The 25,409-nt window shown below is 35.5% G+C and overlaps 1 protein-coding gene across 4 annotated transcripts in view; it reads right to left on the bottom strand.

Moving 5' to 3' along the window:
• LOC135833205 (neural cell adhesion molecule 1-like) overlaps positions 1-25,409 on the bottom strand; it is a 623,372-nt gene that overhangs the window by 413,197 nt on the left and 184,766 nt on the right. The window lies entirely within an intron of this gene.

Below are 25,409 nucleotides of genomic sequence, written 5' to 3'. Positions count from 1 at the left end.
GAACGAAGCAAAGGCGAAAGTTATTGAAAATTTGATTTCGAGAAGACTAAAAACGATGTTTTTTTTCGAGGAATTTGATTTTAAAAAAATAAGAGGGCGAAAAATTTTGAAAATTTTACATAATTTATGAGAAAATTTAAAAAGACGAACAATGGACAAGGAAAATACAAAACATACCATCAGCTATTCGCTGATTGCAAAAGGGTTTTTGCTTTTTGTCAATTGTTGTTTTTTTTTTTAGACAGCCAAAGCCAAAAGCAAGAAATTTACAGCTTACAGAATTGAGAAATAAACTTGCAAAAATCAAAAAAGCTGAAAGAAAGCTGAATAAATGAAGCTTTTGGCTTGCTTTTAGTTTTTCAGTTTTCGATCATACCGCTCTGGCTAGCTTTTAGCTTTCAGATCATTAAAATGAATAATAAAAACATAATTAATTAATCTAATTCGAAATTATAATTAAAATCTCTCATCTGACAATATTAAACATTGATCACAGATTAGTCCCTCCAAAATACAGTTCACTGATTGGCTACAAATTGAAACAAAAACATATGATTAAAATCAAATTGTTGCAATATCTCATCTGACAATATTAAACATTAATCACAGATTAGTCCCTCCAAAATACAGTTCACTGATTGGCTACAAATTGAAACAAAAAACTTATGATTAAAATCAATTTGTTGCGATAGGGTTTTTAGCTGCTATCAGAAAAAACCCTCTAAAAATGATCTCTCGACACTTTTTCCAAACCCAACCCACTGAACAACGAAACACAACTCCATCCTTCGCCAAGATTCCTAATCCATCTTCTTCAATTCTTCATCGTTTGTCGAACACCAATCCCTTACGTGAAACAAGGCCAAGTACGTAAAATCGATGCAATTGTTTCACTATATAGCGTAAAGTTTTCAGCCAGAGTAGGAGAAATACTATACGAGAGAAAAGAAGCCAATAAAGAAGTCTTAAGAGGATAATATAGTCGGTTAAACAAAAAGAATTCCGCTGTCGCACTACGTAACGAATAGCCATTTGTAGAAAGCCAGGAGAGATTCCAACCGATCGTATATTTCGCGCGCGAAAAGTATGGTATCGAAAATTCGAGAAGCGTAGAAAGGCAGCTTAACTTAAAAACTTGAGTTTGTATTCCGGAAAGATGTTTTGTTATTTATCACCGTGAATAAACGGGTTTGTTTACCGAGAGAAAGAGAAAGACGCACCGAGCCAAGTAAACCACAGAGTGAAAGAGATGGAAGCAGAGAGGGCGAGTCTGCCACACTGGAAAACTACAGTCAGCACGAGGTGAAAGAAAAAAACTTAAAAATGGTGATACTTTCATTTTATATCCATTACGCAATTATTCAAATTTACCCGCGGTCGGTGAGTCGAGTATTTTTTTCAACGCCTCGATGCGAATCAGTCGATGAAAAATAAAATTCAATTATTTCACTCGAACGTTGATTCGTGCAAAATGGAAATTTTCCCGGTGAATGGAGGAGGGAGGAAATGAGAAAATATAGATTTATTCTTTCTCCGAGCAGTGAATCTACAAACTCCCATAGGGAAGTGTAAGAAAAGTAGGATAGTGATGGACAAAAATCGCTCAATTAGGGTCAAAATAATTGCTGAAAATCGAAGATTTTCAACTTGGCTATAGAAAAAATTACGTAATAGGTAAAAAAAAAACGAATTAAAAAACGTTAGAATTGTAAAATTCAGCAAAAAAATTTGGAAACAACTTAACTCAAGCTGTAGCCATTGGACTGACTCTGCGCCTCCAGTTTTAAAAAATTCCCAAGATACTAAATGTACTTAATGGTCAAATCTCATGTCCAAAATTACTTTTTACATTTCAAAATATCTGCTTTTTCATTATTTGAATTTTCCGTCTTTTTTTTTTTTTTTTTGTAGAAACTAAGATTTCTATTAATCTATCTGAACTTATTCTTTTCATTTGTTGTCTACAATTCTATGTTTTTATTCCTCTATTTAATTGAATACTTAGGTATTATATTTTTTTAAAAATATGACTTGAAAAACATAAGAGGAGGAAAAAACAATATTAAACGCCATAAATAAGCGCTAATTCCAACGAAACAGATCCGTGATTGCAATAGAGTTTTTGCTCATCGATTATTGGTGGCTCTGATTATTTTTTTAGCTAGTGCCAAAAACTGAATTTCAATTTCACGATAGAAAGATTTGTTCGGATTTATTCCCCTCCTTATGGAATTCAATAATGGTACATAATAAACTGAATGCAAAAATCCTCGAAATTGAATTAGTCAGCTTTGTAATTAAAACGAAAACTACAAAATTGCAATTTTTGGCAGAATCAATTTGTTTCATCAATCAAGCATCAAAATTGGGAAAATTTCCCATCAAATTATTGATACGACGTTTCATTTACGGAAACATTCTCCCCTTTTTGTGTTTTTTTTTCTTTTTGGCATGAAATGGCTCGGCAATTGGTATTCGATATACCGCATGATTTTGATGAGTTTTTTTAAACTATATTTCCAAATTAGAGAAGCGGGGGTGTGTTTTTGGGGTTCTGAATGAACCCAATACGAATTGTGATTTCGAAATGAAATGCAGCCGACCAAAGAACACATGGGTAATGCACATTCAAATTAGAAAAATCAGTGTAATTGATTTTTGGGCCCAATTAAAATTGAATCGGCACCACAGCGGAGTGTTTTTAAAGGATGAGACAATTGAGATTAACCAAAATCGCTTCAAAACATCCCGATTCAAAGTCATCAGCCAATTAAAATATGTATTTATAAATAATATCTCACAGTAAGTTATTGTTCATTTTTCTTTTCTATAGTGTAACTCTACTTCTAGATTATTACGTAAATCATGAAACAACCTTACATAGTACTTATGGGATTTGTATGCCATACGACGAAAATTCGTACTCACCTGAAACAAAGAACGATATGTATAATATGCAATTAGTTATTTGATTTTTAAAACGATCAAATAGTTTAATTCAATTTCGACGGTGTTTTTTTCACTTTTTTCAGCAATCGAAAATCCTGAGAAATGTATTTAGAGCTCATGCCACGAATTTACATCATGATCATTTCACAATACACATCTTTATTAATCATTTGAATTATTTTTTCGGTTATTTGCATAAACGCATTGAACTAATTATTTGTGATTTGGTAATATGCGTGCGCTCCAAACCAGTGTTGGCAAAACGTTAAAAAAACGCAAAACGAAACGAAACATTGACCAAGAAAATAACGTTATGGGCATGATTAAAACGAAACATTTTAAAAACTTCGTTTTGAAAACGGGTATTTCAAGACATTTTGCAAGCAAAACAGCAAAGCGCTATTTTTTTCCATTTTTTTCTTTTTACCTACTTACTTATTTTCGTTTCACATTCTTTTTCGTTTAGTTTTCCCTTTTTTCGTTTCACCTTTTTTTTCGTCATCCTTTTTTAAAAATTGGTTTTCATGTTTTCATTTGAGTCAAATTCATTGACAGTTGCCATACAATCACCTGAAAGCCAAAAAACCAACCACTCCGAAGTGTGAACTGAACTTGTAAAATTGCATCCTTTCGAAAGGAATTGAAAGATAACAATGCCACCAAAAATCACATCACATTGTTTTTCAGTTGTTAACTCTTTTTAATTTTTGATTCAAATTTGAAACTTCTTTATAGGTAGGTACCTTATTGAACTGTGAAGTGAGCGATTACGATTTTTAAAAATATTAAAAATGTGTGGCAGAAAGTGTAGTAATACTTATTTTTCTTCGGAGCTTCGTCTATGACTCCATTTCACAACAGAGTGTATGCCAACTCTCAAAGGAATTAGACGAAGAGGATATAAAGCATAAGTTGAAATTTGATACAAAACGAAAATCTATACTAATGGCAAATCTCAATCCGGTAGCAGTTCCAATGAAAATGACAATATGTAATTAAAATGTTTCTCTGAATCAAAAATACTTCATGAAAGTCAAAGTAAGTATTCTGCATTGCGTAAGTATGTAGTCAATCAATCCAAACTAGAAAATTTTGGGCAGATACGATTAGCTGTGAATGATCAACGTAGTTGGATGTTGGAATACCTTATGTTCTGTTCATATTTTACACGAGAGCTTTAAAACCGCACTTAAATCATTCAAATGTTAGATATGAAGAATGAAAGATTCAAACCAACACAGGTCTGTTTGAAATATTTGGTATTTTATATTACTGATGGAACATTCGCCTTTGGAGGTATAGCCGCGCGACAGACACCAACAGCGAAACGAAAGAGGAAAAGAGAGAGGGACAAAAGGTACAGAAAGCCGAGGCGAGCGGACTAGTCAGACTCGTCAGAGGAGACGTCCAAGAAGAAAGTATAAGGGAGAGCCTAAGCCAGATGAGTCCGGCTTTATTGTGTGTGCGCAAGCAGTTAAGTTATACTACATATTTATGATATGGAGAAAACTGTGAAAGTGTTTTCAAAAAACACACAGCCTGCAATAGCAAATTACCCCCTCGATTGGTTGGAATTCGGCGTATAAAATTACCTCCGTTATTTCCAACCTGGACGCAGTTCCGATCGAATTGAACCTAAGGTAATCATGGGAAATCTTGATTGGTACAAGTAGGTTATTAATTAATTATTCAGTGTGTATGTATTACTAGGGGGCTCCGCCCCCTGGCCGCTTTGCGGCCTCACCCCCGTACTCGTTCTTGGGGGCTGCGCCCCCAAACCCCCCTTCCCTCTCCCTTTTCTCACTCAGAACTCGTTTTTTCAAGATGGACCCCAAGTCCGTTTCCTTACAACTTACTAAGCAAAATGAATAATTAAAAAGAGAAATACTCGGCTGAGAATTATAAGTTGGCTGTTTTGTTTACTATTTTGATGATTTAAAAAAATGCTTAGCAAATTGGAAATATTCGGCCGAGAAATTTGAAGTTCAAAGTTAAAATTGTTCAAAATAATTCGATTTTGATTTTTAATTTTTCATACTTAAACTAAAATATTTTGATTTCAAAATATTTTATAACATATCTACGCATTGTAAGGAAGATTTTGAAAAAAAAATGAGCAAAATCGGTTCAGTTTTCATAAATTTAGAGGAGGGGGCCCAAAAATTGGTTTTTGGGGCATATCTCGCCCCCTATGGTACCAAATCGGTTCAAATTTTGGAATTCGGTTTAAAACGCAATTTGGAAGAAAGTGTATTTCCAAAATTTTTTTATGTTGATTTTAGCCCCCTTTCTCCGAAATTTGAGGCCCTTAAAATCAAAATTGGGCCTTCGCTATAGTTTTCGCATCAAGTACTCGTCGAGGGCTTTCTTTTTTTAAAAAAATCAGCTTCCTAGGTGTAATGGGGGCCGAATGAGAGCCTGCTGAACTTTTTTTGCTTGTAGCTGTATACTGTAGATAAACTACCTATTATAATGATGATAAAATCATATATTTTCAAATCCAATCCGTCATGATCATAACGTAATGTACCAACACCGACGTATTTGGTCTTGAATTTTACGCAAAATTTGATCCAATTTTTTCAGAAGTACTACCACAACTAACATAGTAGTAGCACACCCAAAATTACTAGTATTTCACCAGAAATTGCGGACAATTTAACAGAAATTACCGACAGTTTTCCAGAAATTTGCGGTAATTACAGCCCTCTCCCCTAAATAGACCCACTATCGAATTAAACTCTAGGTTAGGGTGATGTGATTACGAAAAAAAAAAAAGACACGTCGAAAAATTTAGATCTAATTCTGTGGAGATCTTTATTTTCAGCAGAAAGTAAACCAGAAACATTTTTAGCTCTTGAGATACCTCTGGAAGGAAGATAAGGATCCTAAAAGAAGAGAAATTCTCGAAAAAATCGCGATTGTATTCACTGTAGTCCTCACAGAAAGTGTTTTGGGGAACATTTTCCAGTTCCAAAATGTAGTATATGAAATTCTGCGTCGGCTCAGGCTATTGCCATCCAAACCTAACACTACATTTAGGGTTCTACTAAACGGTTGAAAATTTGTAGATATGTATCTCATTTTTGAGCAAATCAGTTTTTTGGAAATTTCTTCTTCTGAATAATACGAGTATTTCGCATTGATGAAGCCACAATATCGAAAGATATCATTTCTGAAACTGGGGAAATATTTTGGAACGCAGTTGTGCCAACTTTTTGACCATTATTTCCAATTTCAAAAAAAAAAAACTGTAAAAATTGATAAGTGTTTGATCATTTTACTCGATGTTTCAAAATTGACAATTATGATTAAAATTAGCCACGACTGCATCTCTCAAAATATTTGCCAAGATGAAATTTTCAAAACACGAATAAACCAAGAATTAAACAATTTGCAAATTCTCAACCGCTCATTAAAACCATTAAAGTAGTTTTGGATTTTGAAGGAGATAGTCTAAGATGACACAGAATCTCAAATATGTACTATCTTTTGGATCAGGGACGGTTTTTCCAAACCAGGTCGGGTAACAGGGTGTCTACCAAAATTTAATTCTCAAAAATAGCGACTTTTCACGACTTTTAGCGACTTTTTTTCAGTTAAAAGTACCCCCCCCCCCCCCCAAAAAAAATTTCCAACGTAAAAATGTTTTTTTCAACAGTTCCCACACCCAATTTTTCAACAAAAAAAATGGGATTTTTCAATAGTTCCCATGTAACATGAAAAAAAATTTATGAAGAACCTTTTTTAGTTTCCATGTGACATAAATAGTCATCCAAATTTTCGAGCTTTTCTTTTTCCTTTTCCATCTACTTAACTTTCTTCAGTTCTAAAATTTCAATTTCTTCGATTGTTCTTTTCCTAGTCATTTCAACCACTAATTTTTCTTTTTGTTTAAGCGAGAAGTTGATTCTTTCACTTCAAAACTTTGAAAGTTGAATGATATTTTTTCAGAAATTTCGATGTGTAAAAAGAAAAGAAAACAAGCCCGAGCGAAGCGAGGGCAAAAGCTTTTGAAAATTTGACTTTTGAAAAGTAAAAAAACACGTTTTTCTTCCATCAAGGGCCCTTTCTTTATTGTCGGACCCTCCAGAATGAGCGAGTCCTAGGTAACTCTCGACGGTCCTGCTCCTCCAGCAATCTAACAATAATTTCCAAAATATTACAATAGGTACATATTTCTAAAAATACACCTACATGGCCCGTACGAACCGAGCCAACTGAGGGCAAAAGCACTGGTAACACGAAAATTCAATTCTCCAGAAGTGAAAAAATATCATTTTTAATGTGAGAAGTCAATTTTTCTATCATCAAGACTCAACGTTTGGCTAAAGAAAACGAAATAATATGCCCGAGCGAAGCGAGGGCGAAAGCTTTTGAAATTTTGAATTTTTATGATTATTTAAAATGCTAATTTGGCAGTGGCATTAACATTGAATAATAATACGAAAAGTTTTTAAAATTTGAAGTTTGGACAATTTATAGCGACTTTTTGGTATTTTTAGCGAAAATCGCGACCTTTTAGCGACTTTAGCGCCCTATTTTCAAAATCGCGACTTTTCGCGACTTTTAACGCTATAGCGACCTGGTAGACACCCTGGGTAACTGCTAGACCTAAAAAATTAGGATTTTTTCGAAAATGCCCCCTCTCTGAGAGCCCACATCTTTCTTGCACGAGCACTTCCGGAGCGCAATTTTTTTGTGAGTGACTTTCAACTCAAAATAAAGGTATGTACAGAATTAGGTCAAAATCCTTTTTTTTTCACGATACATCCTCAAAACTAGGCAGATAGATACCTATTGTTGTATGAGCAGTGAGCACATGGATGAAATGCAACCCAACAGACATCCGCATATTGATATGACCGCGATCATCAAGGCACAACAGGCATGAAGAAGCAGAAACGAAAAAACGATACGGGTGGCTCGAGTGCTCAATTTTTTTGGCAGAAGAAAATCTGAAACATACAGCAACATTTTGCAATTCTTCGAAGCTACAAGCCGGTAGGGTATATTGAGTGTTTTTTTTTTTTTTTTTTGCAAATTTTAAATCGAGAGTAAAATATAAAATTATAAAATCAATTATTATTTAAAAAATTTCTCTTTTTTCGCGAATTGTGTTTTTAAAACTTTTATTTGTTTTACGAAGTTTTGGTAAGTATTTTTGACGAAATTTGCGAAATTGTATTGTAAGCGTAGGTATTGTTTAATGTAGTGAAAATCTTCCAAAGATCATGTATTTGTATTGGTAAGTAGGTAAGTAAGTGAATATTATTTATTACAGGTCTGTGACACAGCCGGTACAGGCACCAATGGATTTCCAGCGCCTTTCAAGATAATTGTCGACTCTCGCATACCCGAAATGAAGATTACGGTAACATTACGAACGATTTTCGATTCAGTAAGAAGAATAAACGATTTTTCGATTTTTTCAAGAATTTCCACCACCTGAAAAATGGGTAATCTGGGTTGAAAATGTTGACCACTCAAAATAAAGTTCAAAATTTCTTCTTCATTTTGTAGTCATTAAGATTTTTTTCAAATTAGTGAACTAATTATTACACGATATGAGTTTTGAACTAATTAATACCCGATATGAGTTTATAACAACAACAAATTTATTCAGAATATTGAGTAGAATTCCAATTGCTAAATTTAATATCAATTAATAAAAGTTTAGGATCAAAATTTATGGCCTAAAAAAATTCAACGCTCAGTCATCATAATTATTATACCGATTGCCAATGCACAATATAGTCGCAATTAAATAACCCCCCCCCCCCCCACCCTTCGCTCCTCACGGAATCCTTCATATTACCTAAATCGTAAAAGTTATCCCAAACTTTTAAATTTACACGCGTTCATTCTCCAAAACCTCGCATTTCCCAAACACATATGCAGGTACCACACATGCAATGAATTTAGGTGTATAATATGCGCGAGAAAAGACAACCAGCGATATAGTATTACATAGCGGAAAATACACATCGCAGTATATGGTATCGCGACGCCATTATACACAACGGGGGAATTGGAGTAAACGCCAAGCACCAAGCACCAAGCAGCAGCACTCTATACCAATGCAAAAGGATACATAGGTAAAATATTAATAAATATCTGTAAATTACGCGTAATACTATTTCACGTTAATTTAGTTAATTTTGATAGTAGCGGATACGGTTACGGTAATCGAAATACGAGCAACGACGACGACGAAGTCTGCACAGTCGAAGGAAAGGGAGTGGGAGGGGGAGGGAAGAAGGTATTATATTATTGTAATTAACCAGTAAGAAAATTAACTTTTCGATTCGGTCGAATGTTAATAATGTTTCAAAGAGTACTAGGGAAAGAAGGGTAAAAAGGGCAAATGGGGCTCACAAAGAGAGAAAGTTTAGATGAGCTAGGTTTACTAACTCCGATAGGGGGGTGTTTTTACTTCTATCTTTTGCTCGTACTAGATAGGTACCTACAAGTATATTCTTAGGGTTCGATTTTTTGCAATGTTTATCCAACCTATAGGTATATTGTGCTGTAAGTATGATCCTCGTAGGTAGAAAAAGAATTTCGCGAGGGAAGAAATACTAGTCAAGTTGGCTGTAAGAATGTGATGTTGAACGAGACGAGGATGTAGGGCGAAGAAGAAGGTAAAGTCAATTGTAACATATCTCATTCGTTCGTCGGTTCCGTTTTGCCAAGTTGATTTTCTTATTTCCTTTTCTCCCCCTCTCACTCACTCTGTGCTGTATAACGTGAAGTTTGGGATATGTGCGACGTTATATTGAAAAGTAAATATAAATACAAGCCGAGGATAAGTTGTATTAAACTTTCGTCGCCTGATGCTCCCTTCTTTCGCATTCCGGCCCTTATGTACAAATACAAGATTCAACTTTGGCCGGATACGTTGCTATTGCGATAAAAAAAATATAGCAGAAATTTTGTCGCGATAACTGGTAAAACTTTAGATAAATATTTTTATAAAATGTGTACCACGCAGTGGCAGATATTTTATGCTGACGCGTTAACTTATAGGAGTGGTGAAGAATTTGAAAAGCTGGGTGGCGTGAATTGCGCGATATTTTCTCGTTGATAATAATGGTCAAGGCAAAAAATTCCGAGCCCACATTTGTTGATGAATACAAAATCCATAGGTAAATGAAAATACTCCATTAAACTGTTGATGAGATGCGAAATTCAAAAAATTCTATATCAATCGATCCTTCGATAAAAAAAATTTATCGCCTTCAATTTCAGTCCTGATTAAGTTGCGATGAAAAATTTGTAAAATAATTCAAATAAAAAGTTTGAAAATTGGACAAAGTCGTAATGTAGAGGCAGAAGATGAGGAAGCGGTAATGGATCAACTGCTAAAAAGTACCAACACTCGAGCAGGTGATAATGGTTTCATTTACTTATAACTGGCGCTCACCATAACCTTCATGTCCCAAAATTGCAGAAAATCGAAGTTTTTCTCTCGCAATGTATCATGAAAGACGTCCAACTTATACCATCAACCTGAATTTGAATCAAATTCGCCATTTCTTTCATACTTTATAATTTTTATTACAGAATTGCGTCATTTTGGAAACCCTTGACTCCCTTTTGGAGTGTTTCACCAGGCTTAAACTCATATTTGGACAGAATATCGACTTAAAATACACCATTTATCGCAATTTAAGCAAAATTAGAAATGCTCGATTTTTCCAGCTCATTACCATCAGATGTGATAAAGGTTATACCTATCTCATGTATGGAAAAATGTACCTATTTATATCCAATGCAAATAGGAAAAAATCGAAGATTCTTAATTTTTCAGGGATTGCATCAATTATAAATTATGTATTTTGAGTCTATATTAGTCCAAACATGAATGTTAAGCCGATGAGGCGCCCCAAAAAAAAGTCAGCTGTGTTCCTAAAATGACGCGATGAAATTTTTCAGGAAAAAATTAAATAAGATCTGATGTTACACCTGTAACATGATGTACTAATTTTAAATAATTATGAGATATTCTATACGAATTGTTTGCAGTATGACGACCAATGGAACGTGCTTCGCTGTTCAAGAACTGCAACAGCTAAAGACGGAAGAATTTTCATGATACCTGAGTCGCATGGACCTCTTTGGCTTTACGAAGATAACGACCTGCGGAACTTAAGTGAAACCGGATGGATACATTGGTTATATCGATCGACTTTGCCCAAAATGTTTCCTATCCGAGTGGACCTAAAATGCGGTGTTTTTGGGATCGCCAATGAAACAACGAAAGTCCGGTCAAATCATTTCATTGACGAGGAATTTTCCATCGGTAAAGGACCAAATAGCGTGATTTCGATGCTGGACCTTTATTTAAACTTGCCACAGCATTCAGCCAAAAAAATTGTAATTTTTGGGGACAACTGTGCAGCGCAAAATAAGAACAGAGCGATGATCGGATACCTTCAATGGAGAGTTGATACCAAAAAAAATGACGAAATCAATTTAAACTTCCTTTTGGCTGGTCATACAAAGTTCAGGCTGGTTAAACTTGCCGCAGCATTCAGCCAAACAAATTGTAATTTTTGCGGACAACTGTGCAGCGCAAAATAAGAACAGAGCGATGATCGGATACCTTCAATGGAGAGTTGATACCAAAAAAAAATGACGAGATCAATTTAAACGTCCTTTTGGCTGGTCATACAAAGTTCGGCCGGATCGTTTTTTTGGAATCTTCAAAAAAAAGTCTCCGAATGACTTCAATGTGAGAGTAAAAGTTGATGAAAAATTTCCGTGGAAAGATTTTGATTCTTTTTTGAAACAGTTTTACACCACAGTAGGGTGGTCCTTAAATACACGACAAAAAAATCGCGATTTCTTCTGCTCCCAACCCTCACAGTGATGACCTCTGGGGAGAAAATAATTCCCTATTTTTCATTTTTAAAAAACTCAAGCTGCGGTGGGCTTCTCAATTTTCAAAATTTTTTTAAAAATTCAACTTCAAAGTAAAATTGTTGAAATTCAAAAATTTAAACTTCCAACACTTTTGAAAAATCTCTTCTGAGTAAAATGAACTCTCATGAGAATATTAACCCCCTCCCTAGAAAACGAAGTCGGTCCCCTGGAATAGCTGAAATTCGTATTTTACATTGAATTTCAGCTATTTTAGGGGGGTCAGCTTGGTTTTCAATGGAGGGGGCTAAAATCGTCATGAGAGTTTATTTTACTCAAAATAGACTTTTCAAAGATACTTAATAGAACTTGAAATTTCAAAATTTTACAGTGAATTTGTATTTTATCAAATTTTTAAAAATTTTCTCACCGCAGCCCAAGTTTTTCGAAAATGGAAAAAATAAAAAATAGGGAATTATTTTTTCACCAGAGGTCATCACTTTGTGGATTGGGACGGAAGAAAATACCAACTTCGAAAATAAGGACCACCCTAATACCACAGTAGTATTTCACCTTCCTAAACTCAACTCTGGAATGTAAACGACTTATAAAGACGATGATTCGGTGGGTTATTTTTTACAACTTTGTGAATTAGATAATTCGTTTCCGCTTCCCGGTACACCCCAAGGACTTTTTCTCTCGCAATGTATCATGAAAGACGTCCAACTTATACCATAAACCTGAATTTGAAACAAATACATCATTTTTTTCATACTTTATAATTTTTATTACAGAATTGCGTCATTTTGGAAACCCTTAACTCCCTTTTGGAGTGTTCCACTAGGATTAAACTCGTATCTGGACAAAATATCAACTTAGAATACACCATTCATCGCAATTCAAACAAAATTAGGAAAACGCTCGATTTTTCCACCTCATTTCGATCAGATATGATATATTTCAAAAATGGAAAGATGTACCTATAATAATACATATATCCAATGCAAATAGGAAAGCATCGAAGATTCCTAATTTTGCAGGGATTGCATTATAAATAAATGATGATTGTATTTTGAGTCAATATTAGTCCAAACATGAATGTTAACCCGATGAGGCGCCCTGAAAGAAAGTCAGGTGTTCCCAAAATGACGCAATGAAATTTTTCAGGAAAAAATTATAAGATGTGGAAAAAATGATTGGCGGTGTAGTCGGGCGTATTTCATGATAGATTGGAAGACAAAAATTTTCAACCAATATAAACGACTTGAAGCGCGAAAAATTGTGAAAAAATATGTGTGGTACAATTACATCTATGTACGTAAACCTATTGATACGATATCTTCACCTACACAATAATTTTTACCAAAGTGCCATTGAAAAAACAAAAAAAAAAAAATGCTCATTCATCAAGAAGTATAAACCGAAAAAATTCCATGGATGATACATGGTAGTGTCTTGTCTACCATCTCTGCAAATTCGAAAAACTTCAACCGAAAATTATCGAAATTAAAATTTTCAATAGAAATGTCGATTTCACCGCTTTTGGAGTTCTTTTCCATATATAGAAAGACGGTTTTAATCGATCACTTCAAATACTACGAAAAATTAATTTAAAAAATTCAAAAAAATGGTAATTTGTGAAGTAGGTAACCTTGTTATTTTTTCCAGAAATACTGCAGAGATTAGCTGAAGAAAAGTCAACGAATGTACTAAAAGAAGTACTCAAATATCTAATCGGAATAATGAAGAATGTCCATAACCCGACAGCAATGCTGAACGTATTGGTGATGTATCAGAGCCTGTACGAGAGAGATCAAGTCAATCGTGCATGAGCCCATGCACGAAACTTCGCAAGAATTGGTCGAATGGCGATGCCATGCCACCCCATTGCGGGGAGTCGGATCTCAGTGTTCGTGATTTCAAAAAACTTGAAGGACGAAATCGCGGTAGTACCAACCAGAATCATTTTGTCAACAGGACAACATGAGCTGACCGCATGCTGTACCCCAGGACGCCATCGAGAAAATCACAGAACAATTGGCCGATAACTACGTTCAAGGTTGTAGACATATTCTTTTGATGCCGCTTATCGCCTTCAATGGCTGCGATGCGAGACAAAGGGACCTCAACACTTGGTTGGAAAATGACGCACCCAGAGTGTTTCCTAGGAGGTTAAGATTCCTACACAAAATAGTGCAATTGTCGAAGCGATCATGCCGAGGTCGAACGATACTGGCCAACCTTACTTAAACACTCATCAGCACTATGAAATACTCGCCAAAATTTCTGGAGGCGTCGTATATGCAAACTGTAAAATTTTCTGGTGTAATTTCTCTTTTGTACCGTTATGTCCTGTGCATTTATTTTGTACTTTTGTATATTGAACACTTCTGCAGGACGCTAGAAAACGGTTAGGCAGGCGACAAAGGTCGTCTGATCGGACGAAGCGGGGCAGCGGTCCTCGATACTCTCAGGTCGGACGAGTCGGTCCTCTTGTGGAGGCTTCGAGGCCCATACGCGCCGCGCCCTCTGGCCACACTGCACCGGTCACTGTAGACGGCATAGCAGAAGACAGTATCAATTTTACGTCTTATATTTGTACAAGGTCAGGATAGAAATATTATTCTGTCACTTCACATAAGTCATTCAATGTGCATTTCATCATTGTGTATTTATGGGATAATATGAGTGGGCCAAAAGTCAGTATCCCGATTTTCACGTTTTAGTTTTTCTTTAAAAAAATCAAAAACTAAGCATCCTAGAAAAAAACTAACGACATGTCGTTTGGTAATTTAATTCCCTACAACCTTGTTGTCGTGGAATTTTTTTTGACGCTTTCTTTCGCCTCCAGATCGATTTTTGTGACTTGATGATTTCTATGAAAAATCTTTCAAGCGTTCATTTTTAAGAGTTTTGGTTTTTTGTAAAAAAAATCAAAAACTAAGCATCCTAGAAAAAAACTAACGACATATTATGTCGATTGGAAATTTAATTCTCTACAATTTTTCTGGATGTAATTTTTACGCAGGACGCTCCAAAAAAATTACATCGTGGAAAATTGTAGAGAATTGAATTTCCAATCGACCTAATGTCATTAGTTTTTTTCTAGGATGCTTAGTTTTTGATTTGTTTTTTTACAAAAAACTGAAATTTTTTGAAAAATTTGTCAACTGAGCATCATAAAAATTGATCTGGATACGAAAAGAAGCATCCTACAAAAAAATTACGTCGAGGAAAATTGTAGAGAATCAAATTTCCAATCAACATCTTGTCGTTAGTTTTTTTCTAAGATGCTTAGTTTTTGATTTTTTTAGAAGAAAAACTAAAACGTGAAAATCGGGATACTGACTTTTGGCGCACTCTAGGTACGTGGTAAATCCCTGAATAAGCTTAGGCTAGGAAGGGCGGACGCCTCCTCTAACTTGTCTCAATTAAGTGGCAAGTTAGAGCGTTAATTTACCAATACACATGGGCAAGAAACGTTATGAACATTAAGTAAAGCATTACCTCGAAAATGGGATATCAACTCGTATGCATGGGTTAGCTGGAAAAGCATGCACAAATCCTACTGCTCTGAGTCAATCACACATTGAAAAAATTACGTTATTCATTCGACAATACATATGCCGAACATGAAGCGATTCAACTCCCAGGCAGGTTGCCGAATCATCATGATTTTCGTGTGATGAAACTTCCAACAAGTGATACTAAAACTGTTCTTTACAATCTTTACATCGAAGCGCTGCCGAAAGGAGATCGAAAAACTGCACTAATTATCCTTTATGAGTATTTGGCGACAATACTGTCCCGATGTTGTAGTAATGAAGCCGGCAGATGATTTGTGTTCAAAGTGCCGCACGTTATTACAAAAGCTACGCTGTCTGCTACTACTGCTACCAATGGCGATAGGCGAGGATGACGTAAAATTAAAAGTTGCAAATGAAACTCTGGATCACATAAAGTGTGCGGCGCGTCAACGTTAATACTTACTACAACTCATTCCGAACTGCTGAGCATGAAGGTATTGAGCAATTTGTCACTAGTTTAGACTGCACATACGAGCTCAACGATGGTTTGATCAGATTATACGAGTAGGTTGAATTTTACTTAAGAATCAATCATGAAAAAAATTGATTTTTTGGAATTTTTCACATCGACCTTTTATTTTCCTCATCTGGACCGCTATTCCAATCGGGAATCAAGCGAATAATTGATGCAAACCTCCTAAATCGAGCTTGTAAAGCATTGCGCGAACTCGTCTCTTACCTTACCCTTCCACACACGATTATGATCATTCGCGCGGTAAGTGGGGTACGGTAAGAGACGAGTTCACGCAATGCGCAGAGGCATTCTTTATAAGCTCGATTTGGGAGGTTTGAATCAAAATGTACCATTGGAATAGCGGTCCAGATAAGGAGAATAAAAGGTCGATGATTTTTCATCTTTTTTTTTCAACGTATCTCACTTTGGAGCAGTTTTTCAGCAGTTTAGAGTAAAAATCTGGGCTCAACGATGGTTCCATCGGATTCTACGTTGAATTTTACATGAAAACCGATTTATTAAAAAAATAATTTTGGTATTTTTTATCGCATTTTTTTGAGGTACCTCACTTTAGAGCCATTTTTCACCCGTTTTAGAGTCAAAATCCGGGCTCAACGACGGTTCCATCGGATTCTAAGATGAATTTTACATAAATATCAACAATAAAAAATTATTTTCATCGGAGTTGATGAACCTGATACTGATGAAAATAGTCCCATACGCAATAAGAAAGCCCATCCCAACGATTTGTTTGCCATAAGCTTCGCCTAGTGGTAAAACCCCGACTTCTCACGCAGAAGTCGTCCGAATGAAATCAATATCTTGTTAAATTTTCATTTTTCATTTTCACCTGTCCTCCTTACTGTTGAAAAGATTTAACCCTTCATTTTCAATTTCTTCAAATTTAAAAAACTTGACAGAGAAAACACTGCGTTTGCAGAATTTCAATCACTTTGAGGGAAAAAAAACAATGATTTGATCGTTTTCGATCGTTGATTGTTCAATTTTCGTATTTTAGGTCCACAATTGGTGTCAAATATGTCAGAAAAGTCCATGCCGCGGTTTGATGGCTCCTATAACGCGACTTGGCAGTTAAGAATCAGAATGAAGCAATATTTACCTAGAATTAAAGTCTGTTTTTATATCATTGAATGGAGCCAGGCGAAGATGATACTAAAAAATTAAATGACGCAAAAGCTCGGAATATTATCCAATTCCCAGTTGGCCTTAGGTCTTAGCTTTAGATCAGACAGCAGCCAAAAGCATGTGGAATAAACTGAAAAATATTCATTGAAATCGTCAAAGCTCGAAGTATCCCAAGTTTGGAAATTTTGAATCGAGTTTAGTAGCTCCTTGAATTTTGAAGGTGGTCAATTTGTTACACAAATAACATTTTTCATTCGTCCACTCGAGTAGTCCGAGCTGTGAGCACCATCTAAGTAGGGTAAGTGATTCAAACAGTTTTTTAATTTTGATGATTTTTACAAAATTAGTAGATTTTGAGTTTTGCGAAGCATGTGGCTCCTTCAATTCACAAGATCTTGAAAATTGCAAAAAATTGTCGTTTTTCACGATTTTCCCTGTTTAAAGTCGTCAATTTTGGTCTGGAAATTTTTCTCTTGTCATGTATCATGAAAGACGTCCAATTACACAATGGACCTGGCTTTGAATCAAATTCGTCATTTTTGCGTGATTTTTATTGTAAGCCAGATGCGTCACATGAGTGCCTGCTATTCTAAAACATAATACATATGAAAGAAAAACATAGGTACGCATCTCTTCATTATTTTCGGAAATCGATTCGTTTCAAGTGGTAAAACCTCGACTTTTCAAGTAGGTAGTGGTCGTCTAGTCGAGATAGCAATTTTAATTTTTTTTTTCAACTGTTGCTTTCGAAAATGATCAATCAACTCCTTCATTTTCAATTCCTCCAGCAGATTTAAAAAACTCGACCGAGAACTTTTCTGTTTGCAACATGACGTTTGCAGAATTTCAAACATTTCAAAAAAAAAATAATAATAATCGTAAGTGGGTAGGTAGAAACCAGCACCACACATGACATTTTTCTCGAATTTTGTGTAACTAGAAAAACAGGTGGGGACCAAAATGATCTCGATAACTTCAACTTCGATATTTTGAATATCTGTTTCTTTATGTGAGATGTCCTATCCGATAATCCCATCAAAAAATACGCAAACCTTGATAAAAAATTGTCCGCACTTTCCATAGTTCGATAATTCAACATTACCTTATGACGTCACACAAAAAGGACTTCGTAACAAAGACAGAAAATATGTACCTAGTATATCATCGATTTGAGAATGAATTATACTCTTCATCGGTCATATCGCCACCAAGTGCCGCTCGGTCATCAAATTCGAATAATTGCCTTTTAATTTCCCCAAGTACGAGTATACGTATTGTCGGATGTCCTTGACTGCATTACCAGGTAGACCAGTATAGACCGCTCGTTCTATTCAAAGTGGTAAAATAATGACCAAGGTGTTGGCTTTTTATTACAGTAGGTACTTAAATCATCAAGTATATACATTAAGAAAGAGAAGTCGAGCAGGGTGTATAAAGTGCAGAAGGGTTATTATAAGACTGATAGCGGTAATGTACCTAGAGAAGTACCTGTCTCTCTCTTTCTCTCCTTCACTCATCATCAAAACCATAATACTCGTCAATGTGAGTGTACATGAATGCTATACTACGATGTACCTGGAAAAATAACTCAACTTCTCTTATTTTTTTTTTCAAGATTTTCTTTTAATAACGGTCATTGTATGATGACCATAGAGCTGTATTATAGTCAGTCGAGAAAGACATACTTAGTTACTATAAGACCAGACGAGAGGTTACGATTATACCGAAAAGGGCAAAATAATGATAGACGAGGTACATTACATATTCGCTGCAAGCTCGGATTACTATGTGTAGTATGTGTGAGAGGAGGAATTCAGATAGTAAGTAACAGATAAGCAATGATTTCCGAGACCGAGTCATACAGGCAGACAGGCAGAGTGCAGGGTATCATAAGACAGGTATCGCTTATACACCTAGAAGGGTATATTGTAACTCCCATAGTCGAAGCTCTCTATATAATTAAACGTACACGTACGATTCTTTTTGTACTTTTTCCCATATATTTTGTATACGTAGACGAAAGAAATACTTATACTTATAAGAATCATAAAACTCGCGTCAATTAATAGCTCATCGCTACACAAACATATGGATTGAATATGACCATATGTATTAAAAAACACATATCGACTCGAGTACGGTTTTTTTTGGCTGCATTTGCCATAGATGATGGGTCAATCGAGGTTTGATCTTTGAGCCGGCATATCCGGCGGACTTTTTTCCACTCGAACAGTGTTGTAATAATTATTTTTTAATTTTTCAATTACCAATCATCCTCCTATAAGCCACGTTTGGCAAAAGGATTATTGTTTTTTTCACGATGCATTATGGTATTATGTGTACGTAATTGTACATACGGAATGTAAACAAGATGAGAAAGAAGAATTAATGGCTGTATTTTTTCCAGAAACTGAAAGAGAGATACGTAACCGATAAAAGAATAAAAAGGTGACGAGCTAAAGACACCGCAGCAGTTGAAAGAATATAAAGGCGAAAGGGGACCGAAAAACGCACACGAAGGAATAAAAAACGCGAGCTTCTAGATAAACATCGGCTCGTTTACACTTTACACCGAAAATAACTTCACTATTGTTAGGTCGCTTTAGCACACTAAGTTAACAAATAAAAACTAGCCAACAATGCGATTACTGGCGTCTTAATTATTCTCGACGGAATCGTCGAACAGGCGCTATAAAAGTGTCTACTGAAACAAACAAAATCTACACTACACCTACACCGTTACAAAGTCGTATTACGTGAAGGTTCTTTTACCCCTATGTTTTTTCCACGCTGAAGCATTCACGTATCTAGCTCGACTTACTTAATTCCGAACTAAAAATTCCTACCGATTGTGTGCGAGAGTAGAGAGCTTTGGAAAATGGAAAAACGAGCAACTCGAGTCCGGGAAGGTATAAATTTTCCAAATGATTTATACTATGGGAGTCATTGCCACCAAAAGAATACAGAAGATATAAATTTATCAACTTTGCTGACGAGTTGTTCGGTTCGGATGCTTATTAAAATTATAATAAGGCGGAAATTTACACTTCCGTGACCGTTCGTTGCCAAGTGTAAAGTTTGCTCATCGTTTCGTACGTAAGTACCGAAAAATTCGAATGGGCTAGGGGGTGATTGGAAAAATCTCGAGCATTTTGATTTATAGATACCTAAACCTATACATAGATCAAGGTATAGTACACAGCTGCGTACGAACGATATTTGCCTGCCTACAGTTCACAATCAGATTACAAGAGTCTGATTAGATCGGTCTAGTCTGATTGGAAAACCGTTTCATGGATATGCGTGTGGTGGTCATCGTAATATATGTAGCTTAAAAGTTAAAAATGCTACTATAAATGATGTATTGGTTCGAATACGAGATCTTCTCTGACTGAATATGCAAGCTGAAGTACAGGAAATGCTCATTTTCAGAAATTAAACGCCTTATTGGGTAGTTTTTGACCTGGAGGGCTTCACCACAGAGACGATTCAACATGAACTACATTTTTCATTCTCGATATAGTGATCCAGATACCAGATCTAGATGGTTAAACTTATCCTCGAGGAACACTCGGTATGATAACAGATCTAAAAACCACAGCTATAATACATATAACGTGGGTTAGGAAGAATGAGGTACAAAGTAGGGGATTTCAGGTTAATCGACGATGTAATTATACGGTTTGGCGAGGGCTAGACGTATGGTAACTTACTGTCGGTATAAAAGTTGTATTTCACCAAAACGACTACCAAGAAAAGGCCTTTAAATAATGAAATTCGCATAGATATGCTCGGATATGACGTTATTCAGAAAGAATTCAACTGACAACGTTTAAAAAAGCGCGGTAAAATACAAATACATATTTCAAAAATTGACCAGTACACATCGAGTGGATGTATTCTTTACCCCTTTATTCCATATACCGACGTACGGTGGTCGTAATCCATCCTTATCATACACCTAGCAATTTACCATTAGGATAAAATTACCCGAACGAATTTCATCTGCCCACGAAATACCAAAGCCTTCGCTTCGACTACACATTCATTCAGAATGCAAGTACCTTCTAGCATCTACTCGCACACACAAAATACACCAACAACAGGTACCTGCGCCCTTCAAACTTTTCCCTATCTATTACACCAGCCTATTAATTAGACTGGAAGAAAAAAAGAGAGGAAAGAATAAAAAATGACGGATATTTGTGGTTTCACTTTCGTCTGTTTTAACCAAACCGTAAGTAAGTATGTATGTATCTCTGGAGTATTCGTAAAATGAAATAAAAAAAAGTACTAAAGAAAAAAAAGGGAACCGCGTATATCATACTATATTATGATGGAGGGCAGGTCGAGGAAAAAACAACAGATAAACATAATGACAGTAAAGAAGGTATATTATACGGTGGACGCGCCATGCCAGCGGCATATTAAAAGTTTTTTTTTTACTCCTCTTTATCGTGTATCATTTCGGGGCCAACGTATAATTTACAAAATATGGTACTTAGATGAACGATCTATAATGGTATACGTTATACATACGTACATATTCGTTTCATTAAAGGACATGAGATTGTCATTTTAACCCCTTTGAATTAACAAAAAATGCAATCTCGCATCAAGCAATAAGAACTTGATTATGTTTCCAGCGCAAGTAAATAAATTTTTGGAACAAAACAGAGAAAAATTACTAAAATTTCACATTGACTTAAGTACCTTAAAACTTCATACTGTCTGGAGCATTCGATTTGAAAAAAAAAATCAGCTTTCTAGCTTAAATAGAAGCTCAACTTTCATTTAGATGAATGAATCGAACGTTATTAATTTGATACGAATTTCTCGAATTCATCGCCATAGACTTAAAACAGTCCAGAGAACTCTTCAAATACGACCAGACTCTCTTTCAACAGTATACGATGTGGCTCAAGTTGATACCATATCCATCTTTGTACTCCTCGTGTAACATAAGGGGAGTACGGAGACAACTCTATACACATACCAACATTCGAGAATGAAATTTAATATTCTATTAAGGACCTTTTAGACACACCCTGTGTAGTCAAAGCCCAAAGCCGCATGCTGGAGGTGGCCGGAGCAGTATTCGTCAATTAATAGTAAGCTCGATCTGTGTGTCTGTCTGTATACTCGTGTATGTTATTGGGAGACCGATCTATTCTTGGCGATATTTGGCCTCGTTGTTGTATTAGAGTACAAAGGTAAAATAAACACGAGTTTTGGACGATGAGGCACTGGACGAAGGGTGCGACAGAATAGACATGAAGAGTGTACTTGACGATGCAATGTTTGCGTAATATTTGCGACTCGACTGACTGGACTTCGATGATGATTGTTGATCAAATAGTGTCCGAGAAGAGTAATTTATACAGAGGTGGTGTTTAATTAATGCAGGCTGTATTGTCGATGGTCTTATGTGGACTGGGTGGGTTGGGAATTTTGAGATATGAAATTTTAAGCTATTAAATTTATTATTATTTTTATTTCTTTTGAAGTCTTGTATGAGGTTGGAATTCTGTATCGGATTTCGATTCATTCATCGAAATGAAAGTTGAGCTTCTATTTGAGCTAGAAAGCTGATTTTTTTCAAATCGAAAGCTCTAGACGAGTAATTGCTCCAAAAAATATAACGGAGGTTTCATTTTGATTTTAAGAAACCTAGATTTTGAACAGTAAGTCCCAAACTCGACAAAAAAGAATTTTGAAACAAGTTTTTTCTCCTTCTCATTAAATTGCATCAAATCCAGAAATAGTCGTATTTTTATAGCACATTGGCATCGAGGGAGGTTGATGCTCGAACAAACGAAGATTTCTAACATATACAGGGAGACTCGAGAAGTATGTTTACCTTGGTCATCGAACGCGTAGCTATTTTTACAGCTGCTCGAGCCCTTCTCGTATGACGAAGCATACGGTTAATGAAAATATTAGCTATTTGAGAGTGAGAAAGAAGAATACAACTTGATCGAGAACACAAGATAAATAAAACTAGAAGTATTTAGCACGTCATGTGACCATGTGGCTGTGGCCAAATACACAGAAGTTGATGAATTTTGCGACTGAATCGAATCAGGATAATTTATCAACACAAAATTCACCTCATTACTATTTATCGAATTCGATATATCGAAATTTGAAAACCTTCCGATACCGAAATCGAAACTCGATACGACCCCTCACCTTCTTTCTAAATCTAAAAACTACCCTAAAGTTGGAGAGTTGGGCACATCTCACCAAACAAAACTTCAGGTGTTGAATAATTGTATTTCTCGACTTGGAAGAATCTCTGAAAAATCTCTCATAGATTTTTTCACAAGAAATCGAAATTTGATCAAATAATAGGGAGTTGAACGCCAACCTCGACATAATGTTCTTTGTTTCAGTTCCACCATGATTGCAAGAGGGTTTTCGCTTTGCTTGTAACTCATTGGTTAATTATGAAGTTGTATTCTTAACATAGGTACCTATTTGTTAATTAAAAAATGGCCGAATTTTCATCAGCATAAAATCAAGTTTGAAAACAAAATTAAGAATAGCTCTGCTTAAAGATTTTTCATTCTCGGACCATACGTTTTTGGTCTCTGTATTTTTTCATGCTGTATTGAAACAGTGTTCAGATAGGTACTGAAAATGAATATAAACCAGCAATTTACAGCTAATATTGCAAACAAACTAGCATACTAATATCATTACTGAAAAACCATCATTGTTAGGCCAACAAGATATCTCAAATTGTCCAGATGAAATAAAATTGTAAGAAAAAATTCAATCTTGTTTTCGCCCTGCAGAAAGATTGGTGGCGGTTCCTAGTAATATCTGGAACCCTTGGAAACATTTTGGATTTCTGTTTTCAAATAAACCACAAAACTTGCCACAGCAATCTAGTTCTTCTAATACCCATGAGTCAATTCGAGTGCGATTTAAAAAAAATAAAATTTCTGTTATTCAAACCCATACTTTCTTAGAACTGGGAAATTCGCGATCCGCTAGAGGAGTCCAGAATAGCTTGAGATCACTAACAATCAATTTGGAATGCTGATATTATTCAAAATCGTCAAATTCTTATTTTCTTGTCAAAAATCATAAAAGCAGTTTCCACTTTCGGTGATGTCTCGACTTCCTGTTCCTCATTTGAAGAGTGATATTCCAAAACTCGCTTTGTCCATTTTTGTCAAAGTTGGGTTTTCAGCAGTACCTGGTAGATGAAGTATTAACTCACATTCCTACATCATCAACCTACCAAAATGAGGTGTTAAACTCACCTAAATAGCCAATTCACTAAAAATTTAAAAAAAAATAATGTTCCAAAGTAGATACTTACTACTCGTACGAATAGCCGATTACACATAATACACACGAGTAATTCCAATTTTGCAGATAATTATCTACTTGTAAGGTACTACTTTCTTTCTTCTTCTTTTTTGCAGTATTACGACTCATCACTGCAAACATTGTTTACACGTAAAAGAAAAGCGCAGAAGCAAATCGAACTATCAATGATCAGGTATACAATCTAACAATTAATTAACAATTACATCAACCATCATGTTATATCGCAGTCGAAAATATGGTTCAAGAGTTTGAGACATATTTTACAACCCCGGGGGTCTGAATGAAACTCTCTTCGAGTAACCCTATCCTGATTACAGGTAAACCACGACCTCTGTAATTAATCGCTCTCGTTGTAATAATCACACCCCCTCGTCATCTAACACACGCTTCATCATTAGCACGATCCCATATGGCTATGTAATTAGGTACCTCTACTTATGTTCTATACCTAATCCGTATAATTAAAAAAAAAATCCAACCCTAACACCTTCGGGGTTCATCTATGTACGAAAGGTCTTCAAAATAAACTTCCTCCAGACATAGTTGCGCTAAAAATACACGATTTTCACGTAGGCGCGGAGTATTCGATAGCCTGAAGATATATCGTCGTCGTATTTTTGTTGTAAAGATTACTCGTCTGTATGCATCATGAAAATCTAAGTAAGTAACTCTTTTTTCTTTTCAAATAATAAGAAAAAAAACATACGAAGCGATACAAGTTGCACCAGTGGAAAAAATTCCATAACAATCTGTAAGGTAAGCTTAAAGGCACCGTTTCGTGAAAAGCATTCCAACCAAATGACTCAAAATTGTCGAATAATCACCAACGAATCATGATCGATGACGAAATCATCAAACCAAACACAATGCCTATACCGTTATTGTCTTCATTTTTCATGGCTTCTGAGCAAAAAAACCAAAAAATTGCAAACATCGCTTTCGTCTCTTGTCCGGTAAAAAATAAACCGGGTTATCGCAAAAACCATTTAAAATCTAGGTAAATTACGACAGCATTATATTTCCATCGTATCAAGCATAAACACATTCTTACTTTACCGTTTACA

Source organism: Planococcus citri, chromosome 1, assembly GCF_950023065.1.
Source record: "Planococcus citri chromosome 1, ihPlaCitr1.1, whole genome shotgun sequence".
NCBI classification, from domain to species: Eukaryota; Metazoa; Arthropoda; class Insecta; order Hemiptera; family Pseudococcidae; genus Planococcus; species Planococcus citri.
Note: the sequence above shows the minus strand (reverse complement) of the source record. Positions and strands in the feature narration are given on the sequence as shown.